Genomic DNA, 9,791 nt, shown 5'->3' with positions numbered 1-9,791 from the left:
GGTGAAGCAACCTCACAAGACTGGGTTCCTCAAATCACTCCTTGTTTGGGAAAGCTTGATGCAACCTCTCCTAAACCAAGGATCGGCCAACCTTTTCTGCAAAGGGCCAGAGAGCAAATACTTCAGACTTTGCAGACCATGCAGTCTCTCGCGCAACTCCTCGGTTCTTCTCTGGTAGCACAGAAGCAGCCAGAGACAATCTGTAAATGAATGACTTTGGCTGTGTTCCAAAAAAACTTTATTTACAGAAGCAGGCCACAGGCTGGATCAAGCTCAAGGACCATAATTTGCCAATCCCTGCACTAACCCATAAAACCTCATGAGACTCTCCTGTTCCCACTCTGATATGAAGGATCAGACCCCACTCCTCCTCAGCAGCTTCCTTGGCCACCCCTCCCCTGGCCCCCTCCTTCTGCTGAACTTGCTATCTAGGACTCAGCAAGTTAGGGCATCCTGCCTGACCACCTCCCTGGAGAAAGAAGAGGACCGGCCAGCAAGGGTGTTGGCCAAAGGGTTGGAGGCAGGGGCAGCTTCCAGAAATAGGAAAGCCTGCCAAATCAGTGTTCTAGGGAAAGCTGCCATCCACTGGCGGGAGGAACCAGTACAGGTTCAAAGAAATGGAGCAGAGCCAAGATCAAAGTCTTCAGAGCTGAGCAGAGATAAGATTTGAGTGAAATCTTAGCCAGGAAGGAAATGGGGCAGCCCCGAATGCTTGCAGCTTTCCTTTATGGGCTAACGGATGCCTGGAGTGGGGCAAGAGCCTGGAATTAAAGGGCAAGAGGTAAAGCAAGCTAAGGAGGTCATAGCCACTGCTGGGCGTTGTCCATGCTTTTTTTTTTTTTTTTTTTTTTTTTTTTTGTCTTTTTGCTGTTTCTTTGGGCCACTCCCACGGCATATGGAGGTTCCCAGGCCTACACCAGAGCCACAGCAACGCAGGATCCGAGCCGCGTCTGTGACCTACACCACAGCTCACAGCAACGCCGGATCGTTAACCCACTGAGCAAGGGCAGAGACCGAACCCGCAACCTCATGGTTCCTAGTCGGTTTCGTTAACCACTGCGCCACGGTGGGAACTCCAATGCTTTGTTTTTTTAATGACATCTCTAGGATGAAGGACAGGGAGACACTCCGTCTTTGAAGCTGGAATCAAGGAAGTGTCCATGGAGGTTTCTAATCTAAGGTGCAAGAAAGCACTGACTTTTCTCAATTGAGCATGTTCTTCAGGTTAGGGAGCAACCCTCCCATTCTTACCTGGCTGCTTAACACTGCTACTGCTCATTAAGTATCTCTCTATAGCAGGCCCCCAGGTGTTTTCACATTACAAGTTGCATATGATCCAACATTTCTGTAAGGTAAGGAAGAGAATTCCCATTTTACAGATGAGAAGATAAAGTCAGAGATAGGAAATAGCTACACTCCTGGGCCCTGAACGCAAAACAGCCAAGGCTTAGGTCCTCGATCATAGCACCTTGCCCTCGCGCTTGGATTTACAGCCTGCGTATCTGGTCAGGCCCTTCCCTGTTAAAGGTTCCAGAACATTCCTTGGTTTCCTCTTTTAGGCCCGTGTGTAAAAGTTTCATGACCATTTCCAGTAATTCGTTCTCTTCAGTCACCGAGCTGCCTTATTCCTGTCCCCGCTAAGTGAAGTGGAAAAGTTCAGGGAGCTGGAACTTAGAGCTTTAAATGCATTCACCAGCCCTGAGGTACTTACTGGCCTTTGTAAAAATCGAGCTCAGATACTTGCCTGCAGGGGTGTCCCTCTCTCTCAAGTAACTCAGGGCAAACACTTGCCCATGCAGCCAACTTCCCATGCTTTCTGCGAAGACTTTGGGGGTTTCTTCCTCTCCTGCAGGAGCCAGTGAGGTCTGGGGAACATAGACTCTGTTTTATAACAGCTCTAATCAGATACAAAGAGAAAGGTATTTCCACAGAAAGACTTTAGAGTTTACTTCAGCCAGTACACAGGGATTATGTGATAATTTTCCATTGGCACAGATAATCCAGGGCTAAGAGCTTACAAACACTGAATGGAGAATGGAGATTCTGCATGAAAGGAAATGCACTCTCTGTGAGTGGCCCTGCATGCAGCATCCAGTGCCACCAAACCCTCCATTTTCCAGTAAGTGACACAGCTTGGCTTACAGGCACCAGCCCTTGCAGCCCAATGGGTCTGCCTTTACTATCAGCAATAGGATGAGTTGTCACCCCACGGCCCTCTCTCCCAGGGGTCAGCTGAAACCCAGACGGGCAGCAGCAAGGTGCTGGCTGCAGGAGCGTCCCCTCTGCCACACTTCTAGGGGCCCACAGACATCTCAAGCACTGAGGCACTGGGTCGGGGGCTGTCCTTGACCTCCTGATCCCATTTTGTTGACGATGTACATTCCATGATCAGCCTCAGAGCCTTCTGTGCGCTGCCTCTTCCACACTCTGGCCCAGTTCTCACTCTTGGTTTGTTTGCTGCCCTGATCTAGATCTACCGGTTTTGCTCTGGGTGCAGAGGGTCAACAAGGGCCATTTCTGTCCCTCATGTTACAGATTTCTGGCGCCCCAACCCTGAGTACCTTACAGAAGGAGAGCCAGGATGACCGTGACTGAAGGCGTTTTCCAAGTTGTCCCATACTTTGTCCGAAGATGTTGTACTTCACCTCCAAGAAGCATTCAGGGAAAGGGCATCGGGAAGTTGGCTACTTTAAAGCCTGGCAGGAGGGGCGCCGACCAGTTAGGAAAAGCCGCTTGTCTAAACTCTTCATTTTATCAACATTCTCCTTGCTCCCTGTAGCACAGACAACTGAGAATTAATTTTAGGGCACGCCACCAGCAGGCAGCAGATTGTTCACCATTGTACAGATGGGAATGTTGAGGCTTGGATGGGCGCAGGCTGCAGAGGCTCACGGGGGATATTTTTCCAGTGGCCACCAGCCAGGCAAACCTGGGGCGGGAGGCCAGTCTCAGACCAGGAACAAGGAAGCGGCAAGGTTTCAGGAGGACCCCAGTGGCTTATGCGAGGGGCTGGGCCCTGTCACCTGACACTCCACCTGTTGACTTTGGATGTCTACTCTGAAAATCTTCCTTCTTCCGCCCCTCCCTGGCCAGGGGATGGAGGTAATAGAGGGCAAGAGAGTGGTTTGGTAACCTCCAGAAAAGGTCTGCCCCTTTGTTCCTGCCTCTCAGAACCAGAGAATAAAAGCTCTTTGGGACTGGCTCGGAGGAAATTGAGGGAGCCTTGGGATCAAGGCCAACTTTCCGTTTCCAGGCTCTTTCACGTTCAGCTTCATCATGCCTGGCTTTCTCAGGGCGAGACACAGCCAGGCCCAGACCAGTCTCTGTCTTCACGCCTCCAATGGCCCCAAACTTAAAGGGTACAGACCCCCCTCCCCCCCAAGGAAGGTCCAGAAGAAAGGTTGTTTTCACTCTCTGAATGGGAGTCCACAGAGCTAGGAAAACAGGTGATTGGACATCTGGGCAGCGACACAGGGAGGCAGGTGGTCAGGGAGAAGGAGGTGACTCAGTGAGTTCGTGTAGAATAAAGAAAACATGGGAGGCTCAGGTGCGCACACTTGGCCGGCCCGTCCCCCTCTCCAACACTGTTCAGTGACCAGAACCGCTACTCTGGTGGCAGTCCTCACCCCCTCTTCCACACACCCCAGATGCCCACCACCCAACTTGCCATGCCAACGTTTCCATCCTTAAGTGTGCTCTCTCCATGGACACGAGGCTGCTGCCAGATCATAGATGCTATGAGCCAAGCTCCTTAAGAAGGGCCTCAGGCAGTCCTCTGAAATCACCCAATGGCCAAACAAACACAGAATATTTATAATGAGGAGTTCCCGTCGTGGCTCAGTGGTTAACGAATCCGACTAGGAACCATGAGGTTGCAGGTTCCATCCCTGGCCTCGCTCAGTAGGTTAAAGATCCGGCGTTGCTGTGAGCTGTGGTGTAGGTCGCAGACGCAGCTCGGATCCTACATTTATTTCTGTGGCTCTGGCGTAGGCCGGCGGCAACAGCTCTGATTAGACCCCTAGCCTGGGAACCTCCATATGCCGGGGGAAGCAGACCTAGAAAAAGCAAAAAGACACACACACACAAAAAAATTATAATGAAGTTTCCTCCTATCTGCTTCCTAATGGGGAGACTGACCAGGAGACCTCCAGACATAAGTCTGGGCTCAGAAACTCCCCAAAAGCTTGCTCGAGCAAGCCCAGCCAATTGGACTGGTCCAGGCTGGGATTCCAAGCCTCATTCACATTAGGGACCACACTGCCCAGCAACAGTGCTCAGCTGAGCCAGAGGGCAGTCTTCTTCCCCAACCCATCCCCTCTTCCAAGCCCAAAAGGTGACATTAGAACAGGAGGAGCAAATGGTGTGCTCCTGCCAGGGGATGACAGCGAGGGCCAGGAAATACTAGATCATTATTTGCTGATGGCGAGGGCCGGCTATTTGAGCATAAATAATCCCAAACAGTCAACATCCTTAAAAAAGGGGTGGGGGAAGGGGGCTTGCTATTTAGCTTTGGGAGATTCATTGTCACAATTCTATTTTCCAGGAATTGATATAAAGCATTTGATGTTATTGGCTTACCAAGGAATGCTAAATTCCAGGGCTGGCTGGCCGGGGATTAAACATTGACTGCAGACAAGGGTTAAACATTGACTCAGGCAGAGATTTGCACATGGGAACGGAGAGCTGGCGGTAAAGAGCAGTGACAGGCATTTCATCCATCCACTTTTATCCCACTCGTCTGGCAAAAGCTACATTCATGAGAACCATCCTCAGTGAGCAATGCCGGAGGGCAGTGGCGATCCGGGGAAGCCCTGAACGGTGGCGTGAGCCTCCACTTCTCCCCTCGTGGCTGGGTCAGTCCAGGGTCTGGGAGCATCATGCCAGGGGTGCCAACTGGGGAGGCTGGCCTGTGTCCTGGCCCTCTCCAATCTTCCCCGGATTAATTGGAGGTGCACATGGGAGCCCTTTCCTGCCCGGGGAAACACAATTCAAAAGATTCATCTGGAGAGTAAAGGCTTTGGGAAGTGGAGGATAATGCCCTGTGCTGGGGACCTCAGTTCTCGATGCATCCATGCCATCACCTCACTGTGCCAACCTGGGCAAGTCATTCCACTTCCCTGCCCCTGGTTCCTCATTGATCAGTGAGGAATCACTGTTCTGAAAGCCTGTGGTATCCCTTTCATTTGAAGCCGAACCATAAGCACCTTTTCCATGACAGCCACTGTCCATATTATGCTTAATCTTCATACCATACTTAGGGGTAAGTGTAATTAGCCCCACTTTACATGGAGAAAGCCGAGATTCAGAGACATTAAATAACTTGTTATGGCTTCCCCTCCCCCACCACCTGCTAGTAGGTGGAAGGACTTGGCTGTGAACCCAGGGCATTCTGGTCTGGAGCCCGGGAGTTTCCACAAGGCTTCCTGCCTCTCCATGCACCTGCCTGGTGTCGCTCTGTGGCAGTGGTATGTGGGGTAAAGACTCCTCAGTTAGACCACATGCCCTTGGGGAACAGGGATGCACACTCCTGCATGTCTCAAATCTCCCTGCATCTCCAAATGGTTGTGGGCACCGTTTTGCGGTAGGCTGAGAAATGGTCCCCAAAGACATGTCCACATCCTGATTCCTGGAATCTGTAAATGTTACCTTATTTGAGAGAAGGGTCTTTGCAGGTGTTATTCAGTTTAGGATCTTGGGCTGAGGAGACCATCCTGGATTATCTGGGGTGGACCCCAAATGCCATCATGAGGGTTCTTATAAAAGAGGCAAGAGAAATACTGGAAGGCACACACAGAAGACAAGGTGAGCACAAGGCCAGAGGTTGGGGGGATGCAGCTACAAGCACAAGAATGCCAAGGAATGCCAGCGGCCACAGGAGCTGGAAGAGGCAAGATCAGATTCTTCCCCAGAGCCTGCAGGGGGAGCATGGCTCCCCTGCCTTGATTTCAGAGCTTTGGTCTTTACAACCTGGAGAGAATACACTTCTCTTTCTTTCTCTTCCTTCCTTCCTTCCCATCTCTTTCAACTTTGTAATAGTCACACATGCCGCACATGGAGATTCCCAGGCTAGGGGTTCCAGCCTTCGCCACAGCCACAGCCATACCAGAGCCAAGCCACCTCTGCAAACTATGCCTCAGCTTGCAGCAACACTGGATCCTTGAACCCACCAAGTGAGCCCAGGGATTGAACCCACATCCTCGTGGTACTAGTCAGGTTCTTAACACGCCGAGCAACAACGGGAACTCCCTGTTTTTCTTTTTATGGCCAAACCTGTGGCATATGGAAGTTCCTGGGCCAGGGGTCAAATCTGAGCTGCAGCTGAAGCCTACGCCATAGCCATGGCAATGCCAGACCCTTAGGCTACTGAGAAAGGCCAGAGATTGAAACCACATCTTCACAGAGACTATATCGGGTCCTTAACCCACTGGGCCACATTTCTGTTGTTTTAAGCTACCAAGGTTGTGGTAATTTGTTACAGCAGTCATGGAAACGGATGCAGTACTCAATCAAAACACAGAATCCTAGAACTGGAAAAGCCTTGCTGACCATTTGGTCCAGCCTCCCATCTAACAGATGAAATAACTGCAGCCCCAAAGGGGGCAGTGACTTGGCGAAGGTGGCTCAGCAAGTTAGAGCTGGAGCCAGGGGGCTGGTGTTCTGACCCTAAACCAGGGCTCTGCTCTTCCCCACACGGATGCATGCTGAGTCCCAGAGTCGTGAAAGTCAAATGAAAAGCTGTTCTTATTACTGTGTTCTTCTTGCATGATTATTTCAAGAGGGAGGGGAGATTTTAAGCAGGGGAAGTGATGTCAGTTTGGAAAGGTAATTCCTGCCGTTAATCATCATTGCTATTGAGTTGGGCATTTGGCCTCTCTTGGCCAGTCTCTCTTCCTCCAGCCTGGGATGCAGGTGGCTTTGGTTTGGGGCCAGTGGATTCTGGAAGGGAAACCACGGTGAGCAAGGAGAAGCTGGGGGACCACAGTCACACCACTAGCATGTGGCTGAGCCCCAAACAGTCCCGGCTTCTTGGCTCTTCCCTGGTTTCTACATCTCATTTCCCCTTTCCCTAAGCTGGAACACTAGGCCAGGTGGGTTTTGGTTATGCGCGCGCGTGCGTGCGTGTGTGTGTGTGTGTGTGTGTGTGTATTTGGCATGGTCTGCAAAGACAGTTTGTTTTTGTTTTTGTCTTTGTTTTTTGTCTTTTTAGGGCTGCACCTGCAGCATATGGAAGTTCCTGGGCTAGGGATCAATTTGGAACTGTAGCTACTGGCCTATACCACAGCCACCGCAAGCCTGATCCGAGCCGCATCTGCGACCTATGCCACAGTTTGTGGCAACGCCAGGTCCTTAACCCTCTGAGTGAGGCTAAGGATCAAACCTGAGTCCTCATGGATACTAGCCGCTATCATTACCGCTGAGCCACAACGGGAACTCCGTGGTCTGCAAAGATAGTTTTTTGTGTCTGCAAAGATTGTGTGTGTGTGTGTGTTTATCTGGCATGGTCTACAAAGATAGTTTTGGGGACTCCTGGGAACACGTACCAGGACACGACCTAGGAAACTACCGACCGTCTCAGACTACGGGAATGGGGAAGGAGACCAGGGCATCCAAGGCAGCATGAGGGGCAGCTGTTTCATGGACAAGCTTCCCTCCCTCCCTGAGAGCCTACACTTAGCAAGGTTCTGTCCTGGTACTCAGAGTGTCTCCCCTTACTCTCACTCCAGCCCAGACTAGACACAGCTGTCCCTGCTTTGGGGGAAGTGAGCTAATGAGAAATAAGAAAACAAGGAGTTCCCATTTTGACTCAGTGGGTTAAGAACCTAACTAGAATCCATGAGGATGTGGGTTCAATCCCTGGCCTTGTTTGGTGGGTTAAGGATTTGGCTTTGCCACAAGCAGATGAGGCTCTGATTCAGCCCCTAGCCCAGGAACTTCCATATGCCACAGGTGTGATGAAAGAAAGAAAAAAAGAAAGAGAAAGAGAGAAAGAGAGAGAGAGAGAGAGAGAGAGAGAGAAAGAGAGAAAGAGAGAGAGAAAGAAAGAAAGAAAGAAAGAAAGAAAGAAAGAAAGAAAAAGAAAGAAAGAAAGAAAGAAAGAAAGAAAGAAAGGCTTGACAATTGAATATCTTGACAATTGAATCCCATAGGAGAGAAATAAGAAGGAAAAGCTTTGAAAGGCACTCTCATCAAGCAGAACTGGGGTTATACACTCATTGTCCCCAAACCATTTCTGTCTCCCATCACATCTGCCACTTCATATTGACCTTGAAACTAGGGTGTGGATAGTGATTGCTGAAGGGAAAGAAAGATGACTGAGCTATCGCCGTGTCTCTGTGGCTTCCCACCCCACCACCATGGGGCTGTAATCGAGAAAGGAGATTGACAATGATGGCAAGGTTCAGACGTATTTGGAGAGGCCAGAGCCTAGGGGGCCTGTGCCTTGCTGGTCCTGCATGGAGCTCTGATGGCCAGCTCTCTTACCAATGTCCATTGCAGCCCCAGTTACATGGGAACGATCAAGCACAGACGACCACAAGGTGTGTTAGGGGAGAAGTCATCTCTGCTGCTCAGATAAGCAGACTTGCCGTCATGTATCCATAAGAAGGGCGAGGAAGGGCTGAGGGGGCCTTGGAGGTCCCACCAAAGGAGCCCAGACATAGGGACAAGAACACAGAGGGGACCACAGACCTCTCAGAATGGGCAGGGATAAAGGCCACCCACCAGCTGGTCACATTCGACCTCAGGGGACAGCAGCAGGAGACCAACACAGAACCATGACAAAGCAGAACCAACACAGGGCCCTCCTTCCTGCTGCATCCACAGTACCATGGGCCTAAGCTACTCCCTGACCCAGGCCCACTTAGTCCAGGCTTCACAGAAACACCAGAGAAGAGAAGGGAGGCAGAAAAGGAAAGAAAATCCAGAACGAGACGAGGTTTTAAATTGGGAGTAAAGTGACCAAGATATCATTGAATTGGACCGACTCCGCCCAGAAGCGACCAAGCAATTTTTTTCTTACGTGAGATGGTGAGTATAGGGTCTAAAATTAAGTTCCGTAACAAAAAATACAGTTTCTTTCTTGCCATTCAAACCGGTGATTGCGAGCTGATAGCCCCCGGCCTCCCCCGTGACCGAGTGGTTTACTAAAATAAGACCAAGGCGCTGGTCGCCTTGTGTTTTTCCGGGCCTCTATTTCCCCTTTCCTCCTTCCCCTTCTGGGGTTCAGCCTGTAGGACGCTGTAAAGAGAGCCTGGGCCAGCCCTCCATAGGTAGGACAGGGCAGGGTTCTGTGTGGGGGCACTGTGAAGGGTGGGGGACGCATGTGTGTTTTGAGGAGTGGGCTTCACTTGGGCGACACAGGACTGCTAAGATCATTTTGGGAAATCCGGGGGACCTAATTGGGTCAGGTCTGAGAACCCACCAACGGAGGCAGGGATGGAGGTTTCTAGCCCAGCTCAGCAGGTCAGCATCTTCTTTGCCACGTGCCAAGCCCAGGTCCCAGCAAGACTCTGAGGTTTGCCATTTTCACGGGGGCTCAGGGGCGGCCAGAGTCTCCAGTTCCTCTAACAAATGAGGAAGGGAGAGCACAGCCCCCCAGTCCCTGGGAGCGCCGAGGCTGGCAAAGGGGCTCTACAGAAAATGCATAAGTTGTGGACTTAATTCCAGCTGAGTAGCCCAGGGAGCCAGGGGCATGTTCCCTGTTGAATGGGGACTTGATGCTGAGGACCGAGAGCCGTTCCTGTTACTTATGCCCCATCAAAAGCATATCAATTTCACACCGTGCTCTGGGC

This window comes from Sus scrofa, chromosome 9 (genome assembly GCF_054392235.1).
Source record: "Sus scrofa isolate SSC_HxYL_T2T_F1_AM1 chromosome 9, Sscrofa_HxYL_maternal_Yorkshire_Landrace_v2.0, whole genome shotgun sequence".
Classification (NCBI taxonomy): domain Eukaryota; kingdom Metazoa; phylum Chordata; class Mammalia; order Artiodactyla; family Suidae; genus Sus; species Sus scrofa.
The sequence above is the reverse complement of the archived record's forward strand: the minus strand, read 5'-3'. Positions refer to the sequence as shown.